Source organism: Chrysochloris asiatica, unplaced genomic scaffold, assembly GCF_000296735.1.
Source record: "Chrysochloris asiatica unplaced genomic scaffold, ChrAsi1.0 scaffold00011, whole genome shotgun sequence".
NCBI lineage: Eukaryota > Metazoa > Chordata > Mammalia > Afrosoricida > Chrysochloridae > Chrysochloris > Chrysochloris asiatica.
Genome location: NW_006408529.1, coordinates 15,351,483 through 15,366,866, shown reverse-complemented (window position 1 = coordinate 15,366,866; position 15,384 = coordinate 15,351,483). Strand labels below are relative to the sequence as shown.

The following is a 15,384-nucleotide window of genomic DNA, read 5'->3' as shown; positions in this document are numbered from 1 at the left end:
AACTGCTCTATATACTTTCTGAGACTTTTTCTTCATGGGCACAAATAGCCTATCTTTCTCCCATGGAGCAAATGGTGGGTCTGAACTGCTAAACTTGCTTAACTCTCTGTTCCTCCAGGGTCTACATGTCTGTCCTTAGGCCAGTATCACACTATTTTGATTACTATAGCTTTGAGTAAGTTTTGAAATCAGGAAGTATGAGTTCTCTGACTTTATTTTCAAAGAGTGTTTGGCTACTTTAAATCCTTTGAAATGCCATAAGAATTTAGTATCATTATGTTTTCTGTAAAAAAAAAAAAAATCCATTAGGATTTGGATAGGGATTGCTTTGAATTTGTAGATCACTTTGGGGAGTATTGCCATTTTAACAATATTAAATCTTAATGTTGTTAGGTACCAATAAGTCAGTTCGAAATCATAGCGACCTTGTACATAACAGAACAAACACTGCCCGGTTCTGCACCCTTGTCACCATCATTAAGCTTGAGCCCGTGGCTGCTGCTACTGTGACAATCCATCTTGTCCCGGGTCTTCCTCTTTTTTTCTGACCTTCCACTTGACTTTAGCAGATGTCCTTCTCTAGGGCCTGGTCCCTCCAGATACTATGTTCAAAGTATTAGAGAAGAAGTCCCGCCATCCTAACTTCCAAGGGGCATTTTGGCTGTACTTCTTCCAATACAGATTTTTCTAGCAGTCCATGGTACTTTCATTATTCTCCTCCAATACCATAACTCAAACGCATCAATTCTTCTGTAGTCTTCCTTATCCATTGTCTAACTTTCACATGCATATGAAGCTATTGAAAATACCATGGCTTGGATCAGGCACACCTTAGTCCTTAGAACTGATATCTTTCTTCTTGAACACTTTAAAGAGTTCTTATGCAGCAGATTTGCCTAATGCAATACATCATTTGATTTATTGACTGCAACTTCCATGAGTGTTGATAGTGGATCCAATCAAAATGAAGTCTTTGACAGCTTTAATCTTTTCTCCGTTTATCATGGTGTTATTTATTGGTCAGTGGTGTGAGGACTTTTGTTTTCTTTACATTGAGATGCATCCCATACTGAAGGCTGTGGTCTTGCAATCTTAATATTAGTTGTAGTTCATGGACACAGATGTCTTTCCACATATTTTGGGCTTCTTTGATTTATTTCAGCAGTGTTTTGCAGTGGTCAGCAGGTTTTGCACCTCTTTGGTTAAATATATTCCTAAGTGTCTTATTAGTTTTTGATGCTATTTTAAGGGCAATTGTTTTCTTAATTTTCTTTTCTTTATGAGTGTATAGAAACATAGCTGATCTTTGTACATTGATCTTGCATCCTGTAACTTTACTGAATTTATTAGCTGTAATTAAATAAAAAAACAATTTCCTAGGACTCTCCCTAGATAGAATCGTATTTTCTGTCAATAGAGATAGTTTTTCTTCTTCTTTTCCAATTTGGATGCCTTGTGTTTATTTTTTATTGTCTAATTGTTCTGACTGGAAGATCTGGTACAATGTTAAATTGAAGTGGCAAAAGCGAGTATCCTTGTATTTTTCTCTGATCTTTCACTTTGAATATGAAGATCCCTATGGGTTTTTCATAAAAGCTTTTTACCATGTTGAGGAGCTTCCTTTCTACTCCTAGTTTTTAAAGTATTTTTCTCATGGAGGGGTGTTGTATTTTGTTAAATGCTTTTTCCTCTACATTTGACAATCATGTGATTCTTTTTCGTGGTTCTCTTAATGTGGTATGTTGTATTGATTCTGGTATGTTGAATACCATAACCTACGCTTGGTCATGGTGAATAACTTCTGGAATTGGTTTACCAGTATCTTGTTGAATATTTTTACCTATAAGGGAGATTGATCTGTAGTTTTCTTTAGAAACATTTTTTTTTATTATTATTATAAATTGGGTGTAGGTTTACAGAATAGTTTTACATTCAACAATTCATAAATATTTTGTTTTACGTCATTGATTACAATTCCCCCCAATGTAACATCATATATCCTACTTCCTCTCTGTGTTTTCTGTTTCTGTTTCTCTTTCTTTTCTAACCCTTCAGGTCTTTGTTCTTGGGCAAATCCTGCCCTTTTTGATCTCACGTAGTAAGGTGTGCAAACCTTACTAGTGTTATTGTTCGCCTTTTAGATCTATCTGCTGTCTGGCTGAAAACTGAGCCATAGGGGTGAGGTCAGTTTAAAACCTGAAGGGTGATTAAGGGTCAGAGATTACAGGATTCTACCAGTCTGTATCCAACCAGTAAGTCTGAAGGTTAGCGACTGAAAACTTTATGAATACCAGCGGAACATTGCCAGATATAGTGCCAGAAGATGAAAACATTATGATTAGCACCAAAATATTATGAGATATGGTGCCAGAAGATGAGCCCCTGAGGTTGGGAGACAATCAAGAAGCAACTGGTGGAAGAGCTGCCTCCTCAAAGTAGAGTTGACCCTGATGATACAAATGGAGTAAAAGCTTTTGGGGCCTTCATTTGCTGATGGGGCACAACTCAAAATGAGGAGAAACAGCTTCAAACATCCATTTATAATCAGTACATGGAGTGTATGAGGTATGAATCTAGGAAAATTGAAAGTTGTCAAAAATGAAATGGAACATATTAATATCAATATTATTCTAGGCACTCGTGAGTTAAAATGGAATGATAGTGACCATTTTGAATCAAATAATCATTTTTCCTATACTTGAGAATGAAAAATTTGAGAGGAATGGTATAGCACTCATCATCAAAAAGAACATTTCAAGATCTAATGCTGTCTGTGACAGGATGATGTCCATGTGCCTATAAGGAAAACCAGTTAATACCATTATTAGTCAAATTTATGCACCAATTGCTAAAGCCAGTGATGATGAAATTGAAAAATTCTGCCAACATCTTTAGTCTGACATTGATTAAACATGCCATCTAAGATATATTGATAATTATGGGTGATTTCAATGTTAAGACTGGAACAAAGAGTAAGGATCAATAGTTGGAAAATATGGCCTTGGTAATAGAAATTATGCCAGAGATCACATGATAGAATTTTGCAAGACCAGTGACTTAGTCATTGCAACTACCTTTTCCAGCAACATAAAAGGTGATTGTACCTATGGATATCACCAAATGGAATGCACAGGAATCAAATTGACTACATCTGTCAGAAGAAAAGGTAGAAAAACTCAGTACCACCAGCCAAAACAAGGCCAGGGACAGACTGTGGAACAGACCATCAATTGCTAATATGCAAGTTCAGGCTGATGCTGAAGAAAATTAAAACAAGACCATGAAAACCAAAATATGACATTGAAATATCCCACCTGAATATAGAGATCATCTCAGGAACAGAGTGTATGCAATGGATCAATGACCAGAAGAGTTGTGGAATGACATCATAGAAGAAAGCAAAATTCATTAAAAGGACAGGAAAGAAAGAAAAGACCAAAATGGATGTCAGAAGAGACTCTGTATCTTGCTTTCCAATGTAGAGATGTTACAGTGAATGGAAAATATGAGGAAGTCAAAGAGTTGAATAGAAAGTTTCAAAGGGCAGCTTGAGACACAAAGTTAGGTTTTATAATCAAATATGCAAAGACCTAGAATTATGAAACCAAAAGGGAAGAACACACTCAGCATTTCTCAAGCTGAAAGAACTAAAGACAAAAAAAATCAAGCCTTTCCAGAAACAGAGGACCCTAGGATCATCAAGGGAGAAGAACACACGTAGAATGAGGGACCTTATCTAGAGAAGCAGCAACATCAGAGATGGAGGCAGAAATGGGGACATGGAGAGAGGGAGCAGCTGAGGACTCTAGATCATGGGAAGAGAGGGACTAAGAGCAGGTGGCCAGGAGGCAGACTTGCAGAATGTGCCCTTTGGGGGTGTAAAATATATGCCTGAGTGTTTTAAAAAAAAAAAAGTGTTAAAGTGAATAGAAAGAAATTCTGTTAACTGATGGTACATGGAGGGGATTATAATTATTGTAATGAAACAAGGCGTATGATTTTTTTAATGTAAAACTGATGATCTGCTCTGTAAACTTTCACCCAATTCACAATAAAAACCTTTTAAAAAAAATCAAGCCTTTACTTTACATATTGAAGGATTCCATGGGCAAATTGTTGAACGCTACAAAAAGCATCAAAAGTAGATTAAAGGAATACAAGAGTCACTGCATCAAAAAGTAAATGGTCGATATTCAGCGATTTCAAGAGGTAGCATATGGTCAAGAACCGATGGTTCTGAAGGAAGAAGTCCAAGCTGCACTGAAGGCATTGATGAAAAGCTAGACTCCAGGAATTGGCAGAATACAAATTGAAATATTTCAACAAACTAATGCAACACTGGAGGTGCTCACTTATCTATGCCAAGAAATTTGGAAGACATCTACCTGGACAGTGGATTGAAAGAGATCCATATTTGTGTCCATTCCAAAGAAAGGTAATCCAATGAAATTCAGAATTTATTGAACAATATCATTAATATCACATGCAAGTAAAATTCTGCTGAAGATAATTAAACAGTTGCAAAAACACATCCACAAGGAACTGCCAGAAATTCAAGTCAGATTAAAAAGAGGTTGTGGAATGACGGCTAACACTGCTGATATCGGACTGCTCTTGGATAGAAGCAGAGAATAGCAGAAAGATGTTTACATGTACTTTATTGACTATGCAAATACTTTTGACTGTGTGGATCATGACAAGCTATGGGTAAAATTGTGAAGAATGAGTATTCCAGAATACGAAATTGTGCTCATGGGGAACCTACACACAAACCAAAAGGCAGTTGTTAGAATAAAACAAGGAGATACTGAATGGTTTAAAATCAGGAAAGGCATGCACCATGACGGTATATTTTCACCATATTTATTCAATTTGTCTGCTGAGAAAATAATCCTAGAAACTGGATTATATGAAGAAGAATGTGGCACCAGAATTAGAGGAAGACTCATTAACAACCTGTGATATGTAAATAATGCAACCTTGCTTATTAGAAGTGGAGGATTTAAAATACTTACTGATGAAGTTCAAAGACTATAGCCTTTATTATAGATTGTACCTCAATGAAAAGAGAACAAAGATCCTTACGACTGGACCAATATATAACATCATGATAAGTGGAGAAAAGATTGAAGTTGTCAAAGACTTCATTTTGCTTGGATCCAAAGTCATCATTCATGAAAGCAGCAGTCAAGTAATCAAATGACATTTTGCATTAGGGAAATCTGCTGCACAAAACACCTTAAAAGTGTTCAAGAGCAAAGATGTCAGTTTGAGGATTAAAGTTGCTTGACCCAAGCCATAGTACTTTCAGTTGCCTCATGTACATGTGAAAGTTGGACAATGAATAAGGAAGACCATATAAGAATCAGAACATTTGAGTTATGGTGTTGGATAAGAATATTGAAAGTACCATAGAAGAGCAAATTTGTATTGAAAGAAGTACAGCCAGAATGTTCCTTAGAAGCCAGGATGTTGAGATTTTGTCTCTTATACTTTGGGCTTATTATCAGGAGGGACAATGGAGAAGGACATTGTGCTTGGTAAAGTGGAGGGTCAGTGAAAAGCTGAAGACCCTTAATGAAATCGATTAGCACAGTGGCAGCAGCAATGGGCTTACTCATAACAACTGTGAGAATGGTGCAGGATTGGGCAGTGCTTAATTCTGTTGTGCATAAAAGAGTCACTATGAGTCAGAACCAACCGGATGGCACCTAACAACAATAACAACAACAACCACAACAAATTTTGTCTGTCTTCTCTCTTATCTTTATTTTGCCCTTCTTTCTGTTATCTTTGTGTTTAATTTACTCTTCTTTTTTGCTTCTTTAAAGTATGAAGTTTGATTATTGATTTGAGTGTTTGCTGCTGTAAATTTTCCCCTGAACATGACTTTGCTACATCTCTTAAAATTTTTTTGTGTGTGGTACTTATATTTTCAGTTGTCTAAAATTGTTTTCTAATCCCTTGTGATTTCCTCTTAGCCCCATATCTATATTTCTGAATTTCCCAGTTTATTTTCTGTTACTGATATTATGTTTTATTTCATTGTGTTTGAAGAAGATATTTCATATGAGTTCAATATTTTTGTATTTATTGGGACTTGCTTTTTGACTTTACATATGGCCTATCTTGGAGAATTTTCTTGTGCACGTAAGAAGAATGTATATGCTGTTATTTTGAGGTGTTGTTAAGTGCCATTGAGACAGTTCCGAGTTATATAGCAACTTTGTACAGGGTTTTTAAGGAGCGACTGGTGGATTTGAACTTTTGACCATGAGGTTAGAAGTCCAGTGCTTATCCTACAGCACTACTCCAGCACTCCATTTTAGGATGGAATGTTTTGTATGTGTCTCATACATCTAGTGAGTTTTTCTTACTGATCTTCTGTTTGGTTGTTCTGTGTATTATTGTAAGTGGGTTATTTAAGATTTTAACTGATAGTGTATGACTAAAGGAGCTCTGGTGGCGTAATGGTTACAAGTTGAACTGCTAACCTCAAAGTCAGCAATTTGAAACTACCAGCAGTTCTGCTGGAGAAAGATGAGGTTTTCTGCTCCTGTAAAGATTTACAGCCTTGAAAACCCAATGCAGGGTCGCTATGAGTTAGAACCGACTCCATGGCATATAAGCAATACCACCAATATACGACTATATATTTCTGCCATGAATTCTGTTGACTTTTGCTTCATATATTGTAAGGACATTGTTGTTAGATACATGATATGTTTATAATTGTTACATCTTCTTGATGGGCTTACCATTCACCAAAATACATTGTCCTGTAATAGTTTTTTAACTCAACGTCTATTTTGTCTAATATTAGTATAGTCAATCCAACTGTCTTTTGGTTACTGTTTATGTGAAATATTTTCTTCTGTTTTTTCACTTTCAACCTGTTTGTGCCTTTGAATGTAACGTGACTCATTTGTAGATATCATTAGAGTTGGATCATGCGTTTTAATTTTTCTGCCACTCTCTGCCTTTTAGATACAGTGTTTAAATCTCTTGCTTTTAAAGTAATTACAGATAAGGAAGAACTTCCTGCTATCATTTGCTATTTGTTTTCTATATGCCTTTTATTCTTTTTGGTGCTCAGTTTCTCCATTAGTGTCTTTTATGTTTAATGCTGTTCTGTTTTTTCCCTCTAATGTACCACTTTGACTCCCTTTTCTTTTTTTGTGTGTGTATTTTTTGGAGATATTTTTCTAAGTGATTATCCAGCTACTTCAATGAGCATCTTAAATGTATAACAATGAAGTTTGAATTATACCATCTTAGCTGTCAATTTGTCATAAGGTGGTAACTTGCTTGTGGTATGATGCTGGAATACCAATATTAAATACAAATATCAAATACCAGCAGGGCCATCCATGGTAGACAGAGCCAATAGATCTGTTTTGGAAGAAGTGCAGCCAGAGTGCTCCTTGGAGGCCAGGATGGCTAAGCTTCGTCTCTCCTACTTTGGACATGTTGTCCGGAGGAAACAGTCGTTGGAGAAGGATGTCATGCTGGGTAGGGTGGAGGGTCAGAGAAAAAGAGGAAGACCCCCAACGAGATGGATCAGCCAGGTGGCATCATTGATGGACTCAAGTGTAGCAGCGGTAGTGAGGTTGGCCCAGGATCGAGCATTGTTTCGTTCTGCTGTGCATGGGGTTGCTATGAGTCGGTTCCGACTCGATGGCACCTGACAACAACAACAACAACAAGCTGTCAATTTGTCATAAGGTGGTAGCTTGCTTGTGGTATGATGCTGGAATACCAATATTAAATACAAATATCAAATACCAGCAGGGCCATCCATGGTAGACAGGTTTCCATGGAGTTTTCAGACTAAGAATAGACTAGGAAGAAGGAATAGGCAATCCACTTTTGAGGGATTGTTGTTGTTGTGTGCCGTGGAGTTGGTTCCGACTCATAGCGACCCTGTACAGGGTTTCCAAGGCTGTAAATCTTTACCGAAGCAGAAAGCCTCATCTTTCTCCCGTGGAACAAGTGGTAGTTTCGAACTGCTGACTCTGAGGTTAGTAGCCTAATTCGTATTAGCCCCTAAAAATATTATTCATAGCAGGGAAACATTGTCTGATATAATGCCAGAAGACGAGGCCCTCATGTTAAAATTCAACTGAGGAAAAGCTGATTCATCAAAGTAGAGTCAACCTTAATGACGTGGTTGGAGCAAAGCTTTTAGGATTCTCACTTGCTGATGGGGCCTGAGTCAGAATGAGAAGAAACAGCTACAAACATGCCCTAATAATCCTTCAATATTGTACATTGAGGAGTTTTTTTTTTTTTTTTGAATGTGGAATGTATGAAGTATGAATCTAGGAAAATTGGAAGTCATCAAAAATGAAATGAAATCCATAAAGGTTGATATCCTAGGCATTTGTGAACTGAAATGGACAGTTATTGGCCATTTTGCATTAGACAATAATATGATTTATTATACCAGAAATGACACACTAAAAGGAATGTGTCCCTTTAAATGTCAAAAAGAACATTTAAAAGACTTATCTTGAAACCCAGTGCTGTCTGATATAGGGCATCTATACACTCAGGTGGTGGTGTCAGATAAGCACTGGATTATGAACCACAAAGTTGATGGTTCAACTTTACCAACTGCTCCTTGGAAATCCTGTACAAGGTTGCTGTGAGTTGGAATCAACTCAGTGACACTTAACAACAACAACACCTCTATAAGGAAGACCAATTTATATAATTACTATTAAAAGGTACACAACCACCACCAAAGCCATCGATGAAGAAATTTAACAACTTCTTCTGTTTGAAATTGATGAAACATACAAATCAAGATGCATTGATAATTACTGGTGATTGGAATGTGAAAGTTAGAAACAAAGGGGAGAGATTGGTAGTTGGAAAACATAGTCTTGGTGATGGAAATGATGCTGGAGACCACATGATAGAATTTTGCAAGATTTCTTCATTGCAAATACTTTGTTCCCCAACAACATAAATAACAACTGTACATGTGGACCTCACCAACTGGAATGTACAAGTATCAAAATTGAGTACATCTATGGAAAAAGATGATTGAGAAGCTCAATATCATCAGCCAAAATAAGACTAGGGGCAGACTCTGGAAAAGACCATTAATTTTTCACGTGCAAGTTGAAGCTGAAGCTGAAGAAAATTAAAACAAGTCCATGAGAGTCAAAATATGAGCTTGAGTATATCCCTCCTGAATTTAGAGACCATCACAATTGAACACTAATGACTGAAGACCAGGCAAGTTGTGAGATGACATCAAGAACATCATACATGAAGATAGAAAAAGGCCATTAAAAAGATAAGAAAAAAAGAAAAAACCAAAATGTATGTCAAAAGAGACTCTGAAACTTGCTCTTGAGTGTAGAGTAGCTAAAGCTAGTGGAATAAGTGATAATGGAGCTGAACAGAAAAACTTGAAGGCCAGCTTGAGAAGACAAAGTATTATGAGGAAATGTGTAAAGACCTGGAGTTAGAAAATCAAAAGGTCAGAATGCACTCAGCATTTCTCAAGCTGAAAATAGTAGAGAAAAATTCGAACCTCAATTCACACTATTGAAGGCTTCTGTGAGGAGATTATTGAACAATTCAGGAAGCATTATACAGAAGATGGAAGGAATATACAGATCAAAGAATTGGTCAATATTTAACCACTTCAGGAGACAACATATAATCAAGAACCAATGATATTGAAGGAAGAAACCCAAGCTGCACTGAACAGAACAAGGAGATACTGCGTGGTTTAAAATCAGGAAAGTTGTGTGTCAGTGTTGTATCCTTTCACCATACTAATTCAGTCTGTATGAGAGCAATAATCCAAGCATCTGAACTGTGTGAAGAACATGGCTTCAATATTAGAGGAAGGTTCATTACCAGCCTTCGATATGCAGATGACACAACTTTGCTTGTGGAAAGTGAAGAGGACTTATAAAGCACTTGCTCATTTGCTTTCTGCATACATTTTAATATGTACAGGATTGTATCTTTTCCCCATACTTACTCAATCTATATGTTGTTGTTAAGTACCTACAAGTCACTTTTGAAGCATCATAACCTTGTATATGGTTTCCAAGGAGTGGCTGGTGGGTTTGAACTGTCAGCTTTGCAGTTAGCAGTCCAGTGCTTATTCTACATTGTCGTATTAGGACTCCAATCTGTATACTAAAAAAGAATGTGGCATCAGGATTGGAGGAAGTTTCTCCAACAACCAGCAATATGCATATGACACAACCTTGCTTCTTGGAAGTGAGGAGGGCTTGGAGTACTGATGAAGATCAAAGACTACAGCCTTCAGTATGGACTGCACCTTAATGTAGAAAACAAAATTCCTCACAATTTGACCAATAAATAACATTGTGATAAACAGAGAAACGATTGGAGTTGTCAAAGATTTCATTTTATTTGTATTCACAATCAACATCCTTAGTAGCAGCAGCCAAGATATCAAGCACTAGGCAAACATGCTGCAAAAGACCTCTTTAAAGTTTCTAAAAGCACAGATGTAATTCTGAGGACTAAGGTGAGCCTGATCCAAGCCATGTTATTTTAAATTGCTTCATATGTGAAAGTTGGGCAATGAATAAGAAAGACTGGAAAAGAATTGATGCATTTAAATTATGGTGTTGGCAAAGAATATTGAAAATACTACTGACTGCCAGAAGAACCAGCAAAGTTTTTTGGAAGGAGCTAGAATGCTCTTTAGAAGGGAGGGTAGAAAGACTTTGTCAGGAGGGACCAGTCCCTGGAAAAGGACAACATCCCTGGTAAAGTAGAAGGTCAGTGAAAAAGAGGAAGGCCTCCAATGAGATGGACTGACACAGTGGATGCAACAATGGGCACAAGCAGCAATTGTGAGGGTGGTGTAGGACCAGGCAGTGCTTCGTTTTGTCCTGCAGGGGGTTGCTATGAGTTGGAACTGACTTGACAGTATCTAATAACAGTAATGGCTTCAATCAGAAACTCTGTTCCTATGTAGCTCTGTCACTCTTCCTGATGTTGCTACTCTCACAATTGCATCATTAGGTCCTGTGTATCCATTAACATAAATTTATGTTTTTTTGTACAGTTATCTTCAAATTCATATAGAAAAAAAAAAAAGAGGAATTATCTCCAAACGCAATAATATGAACCTTTATGTTTGGAGCCATGGTTATATGTTGGGCTGTTAACCGCAAGGCTACCAGCTGCTCCGGGTAGAAAGGTGAGACTTTCTGGTCCCATAGAAAGTTATAGATTTGGAAACCCTATATAGGATGGCTGTGAGTCAGAACTGACTCGATGGCACACAACAACAACAACTGCTATGCTTACCTATTATATATTACCTTTATGCTGCTTGTTGTGGTTAAGTGCCGTTGAGTCTGTTCCAACTCATAGTAACTCTGTATAGGGTTTCTGAAAAGCACCAGGTAGGTTTGAACTACTAAATCCTACAGCACCACACTAAGACTACCTTTATAGGTGTTGTTTACTTCTTTGTGTGAATTTGAGTTACTGTCCAGTGTCCGTTCATTTCAGCCTGAAGGGTTTAGCATTTCTTTTAGGGAAGATCTACTACTAGTGGCCAAAGGAGCTCTGGTAGCATAGTGGTTATGAATTGGGCTGCTAACCTCAGGGTTATCAGTTCGAAACTACCAGCTGTTCCTTGTGAGAAAGATGAGGCTTTCTGTTCCCGTAAAGATTTACAGCCTCGGAAACCCTGTACAGGGTCGCTATGGGTCGGAACCGACTTGACAGCACTTAACAACAACAACAACAGTGACCAACTGCTAATCTTTTGTTTATCTGGTAATAGCTTAACTCCTGTTCACCTTTTTTTTTTTTTTCCTGTTCACTTTTGAAGGATAGTTTTGTCAGCTACAGAATTCTTGATTGAAGATTTTTTTCCTTTGAGTCCTTTAAACATGATGTCCCACTTTTTTTTTATAGTTCCTGATGAAAAATCAACTGTGTCACTGTTATTGAAGATCTCTTAAACAAGAGGAGTTGCTTTCCACTTGCTGTTTACAAGATTTTCTTTGTCTTTTGATAACTTTACTATAATGTATTTTTGTGTGGATCTCTTTGAGTTTGTTGAGTTTCTTGGATGTGCAGATTAATTTTCTTTACATCAGTTTTGGAAAGTTTTTGACCATATTCCTTCAGATATTTTTCTTTTTCTCATAGGAATCCCATTATGTGTATGTGGCATGCATGATGGTCTCTTAGGCTCTGTTTGGTTTTCTCCATTGTTTGTTTTTTCTTCTCCTCAGACGGATCATTTTAATTGACCTGTCTTCATGTCTGCTTGTTTGAAGAAACTGACCTTTCTTCTGCCTCTTCACTCTTGAACCATTCTAGGAATTTTTCATGTGCTCTAGAATTTATATTTGGTTCCTTTTTATAATAACAATTTCTTTATTGATGCTCTGTATTTGGTGAGACATCATTCTCCTGATTTCCTTTAGTTATTTGTCTGTGACTTCATTTAATACTGTGAGTATATTTATTTTTCCATTGAGTCCAATGTCTATGCTTCTTCAGGAACTATTTCTATTTATTTATTTCCTGAGAGTGGGTTCTATTTTCTTATTTCCCTGAATGCTTTTTGATTATTTATTTAAAACTAGACATGTAGAATATTATAGTGTGATAATTCTGGAAATCAAATTCTTCCCCTGGTCCCATGGTTGGTGGTTGTTACTTGTTATGCTTTGTTTGTTTAGCAACCTTTCTAAATGATTTTTGCAATGACTGTCTTCTTTGCTGAGGTTACTGAAGTCTATTCTGTTGGCTTAGTGGTCAGCTTGTGATTTGACCGATTTTTCTGAACCACCTGAATCCCCAAACAAAAAAAACACACAAATCCCCAGTGTTTGCAGCTGGGCTACGAGTGTAGGTTGGGACATGCCTTCTGTCCTCAGCTGTACTGTTTCCAAGTTTGCCTTTGTCTTTACTAACTGCTTGTACAGAGCTTGAAGGTCAGCACTGACAGTTTGGAGTCTTCTCAGGTCTTTTCTGAGTAAGCCCCCCATCCTGGGCATGCATGTGGTCTCTTTAATTTCCAGAAGCTTTTCAAAATTATTATCCTCTGAAGTATTTTTACTCCTCAGGCTTTTGGGGTTGTATACTATTTGCCCCAATTGATATCCTTTGAGACAGGTGGCACTGTCTTAATTCATTTCCCTTTCAATTGTTTTGAGAAATCCCTTTGTGTAACCTCTTCTTTGTTCTTAGTGAATTCTGAGTTAGGCCAAATAAAGGCAAGTCCTTTGTGTTTGTTTTTTAAGGAGTCCCCAAACAGATCAAAACAGACAAATATAATTCTTTAAAAATAGGTCTACTGTGCTTCTTCTTGAAGCAGAAACCCACCTGGGAATTCGGACTGTGGTCTTTAAGACCTCTGCCACACTGGGGAAGGTGCGGGTAGGAAAATAGTAATAATTAAAAAAAACTTAAGTTAAAGTGCTACAAAACTCTTTTACCATGTTTCAGTTACTTTTTCCATGACTAAATGTTTACTTGACTGCTCTAGAGCTTTGATTGTTTTCCATAGTACCAGCAGAGCTCATTCTGACGCCTTTTCTAGTTACTTATTTGTTGGTTGGTTGGTTTCTGTGGAAGAATGGGACCTTGGAGTTGCCTACTTCAGTGTTTTGTAATTCCTCAACACTTATTTTTAGGAAAATTTATTTCATACAATTTTAGGGCACATGTTTTATGATTGGCCCTAAGAGATAGCACAGTAGTTAAGAAATAATCAGAAGAAAATGAATTTGTAGGTAGTTTGCTCCATTTCCACATTTCTTCTGAAGCTGAGTATCCTTTTCCATTATATCCGCTCTGATGCTTGATACCCTGAGAGTTTCCTTGAGGATTCATAGTAGATGGTCAGCCTTGGATTTCTTGGTTTCATGATTTTGACATTGTTTATATGAGACTAGGTTCAGTAGTAGGTGTTGTGTTCACATGCATATAGCACGCACATACAAATTCTTTAAAAGTTCTACCGGATGGGGATCAACTTTATGTTGTGTAAACTTGATCTCAGATTGTTCCAAACTCTTCCTCCTTTGATTGAACAAAAAGTACAACCGCACATTCTTTAAGGGTCTGTGTTTTGAAGGAGTACGGTGTGGCACACTAGGATAAAGCACAGGACTGCGACGTCGGTTTGAACCACAAGGTCAGTGGTTCAAACTCGCCAGTTGCTCCTTGGAAACCCTTTATAGGGTTGCACTGAGTCGGAACCCACTCGATGGCAATAACAACAACAACAGTCTTTAGATTCTGAGTGTGCACCTCAGGAAAAATCCTTTTTATTTTTATTCGTATTCATGTGAACATGAAAAGGCTCTATGAAGCAGTTTCTATCCTGTGGTTTTTACCAATATTAAAAAATGAAACTCGACTCAGCCCCTGTTTTTGATCACTGCTCTTTTAAAAATGGCTGCCCTGAAACCTAGTACCTTCCTGGTTGATGCAGAGTGAACAAGGAGTTGTGTATTAAACGGTCTCTCATTTTCAGTTCTGCTTTATTAACCTACTTTAAAATACAGTAGAATGTTCCTTTTTAACAGTTTTTGGGAAGCTCTCAAATGCTCTAAAATATTTTTAGTTCAGGCTTTGTGATTTGTTCTGAGCAGAGACAGTTGGGACCCTTTCGTTGTGTGACACCAAAGTGGTACATAATCCCTATCCACATTTCTTCCCATATTATTAATATGTTTATTGAATGCAGTTTCTTGGGCATTATCCCCTCAGCTTTTGAGTCAACAGATCTGCCATAGAACAGGGAATCTTCTCAATCTAAAAGCTCCTCTAGTGATTCTTATGATCCACCCAGATGTGTTGTAAGGCAATTTGATGCACTTAAGTAAGTGAATATGGGATCACATTACCTTGGTTTTGAATCTAGACACTTATTACTGTAAGCCCCTTGGCTAAATAATTTAATTATGTTCTTCAGTTTCCTCCTGTAAAATGGAAATAAGAACACATACTAGCCCATTAGGTTGTTGCAAGAAACAAAACTGATACCCATGAATTTGTTTTGTCAAATTCAAAATTCAGAGGGACGGTAGTAACTGCCGGGATTGTCAGCAGGGTTAGTTGAACCAGGTTTCATATGTGTAGTTTTATTTTGAGCATAACGTTGGTTCCAAAGCATTAGTTTCTGTTCATAAGCTTCCCAGCATCAGTTTAAGCAAATTGAGTTACCTCTCGGTCTCTAAGAGAGACAGACATGGGCTGATAATGAAGAATTGTATTGAGTGACTTTTTTTTTTTAGAAAACGAGTGCAATTTTCATGTAATCTCTTTGTTTGTGCTTCTTGTTGTTTCATGGAGGGCAGTAAACTTGTTGCTGCTGTTAGGTGCCATCAAATTGGTCCCAACTCA

At 37.2% G+C, this 15,384-nt stretch overlaps 1 protein-coding gene across 1 annotated transcript in view; it reads left to right on the top strand.

The window, feature by feature from the left end:
• Window positions 1–15,384, top strand: part of IRF2 (interferon regulatory factor 2) — a 132,788-nt gene that overhangs the window by 71,691 nt on the left and 45,713 nt on the right. The gene's annotated exons all lie outside the window — the stretch shown is intronic.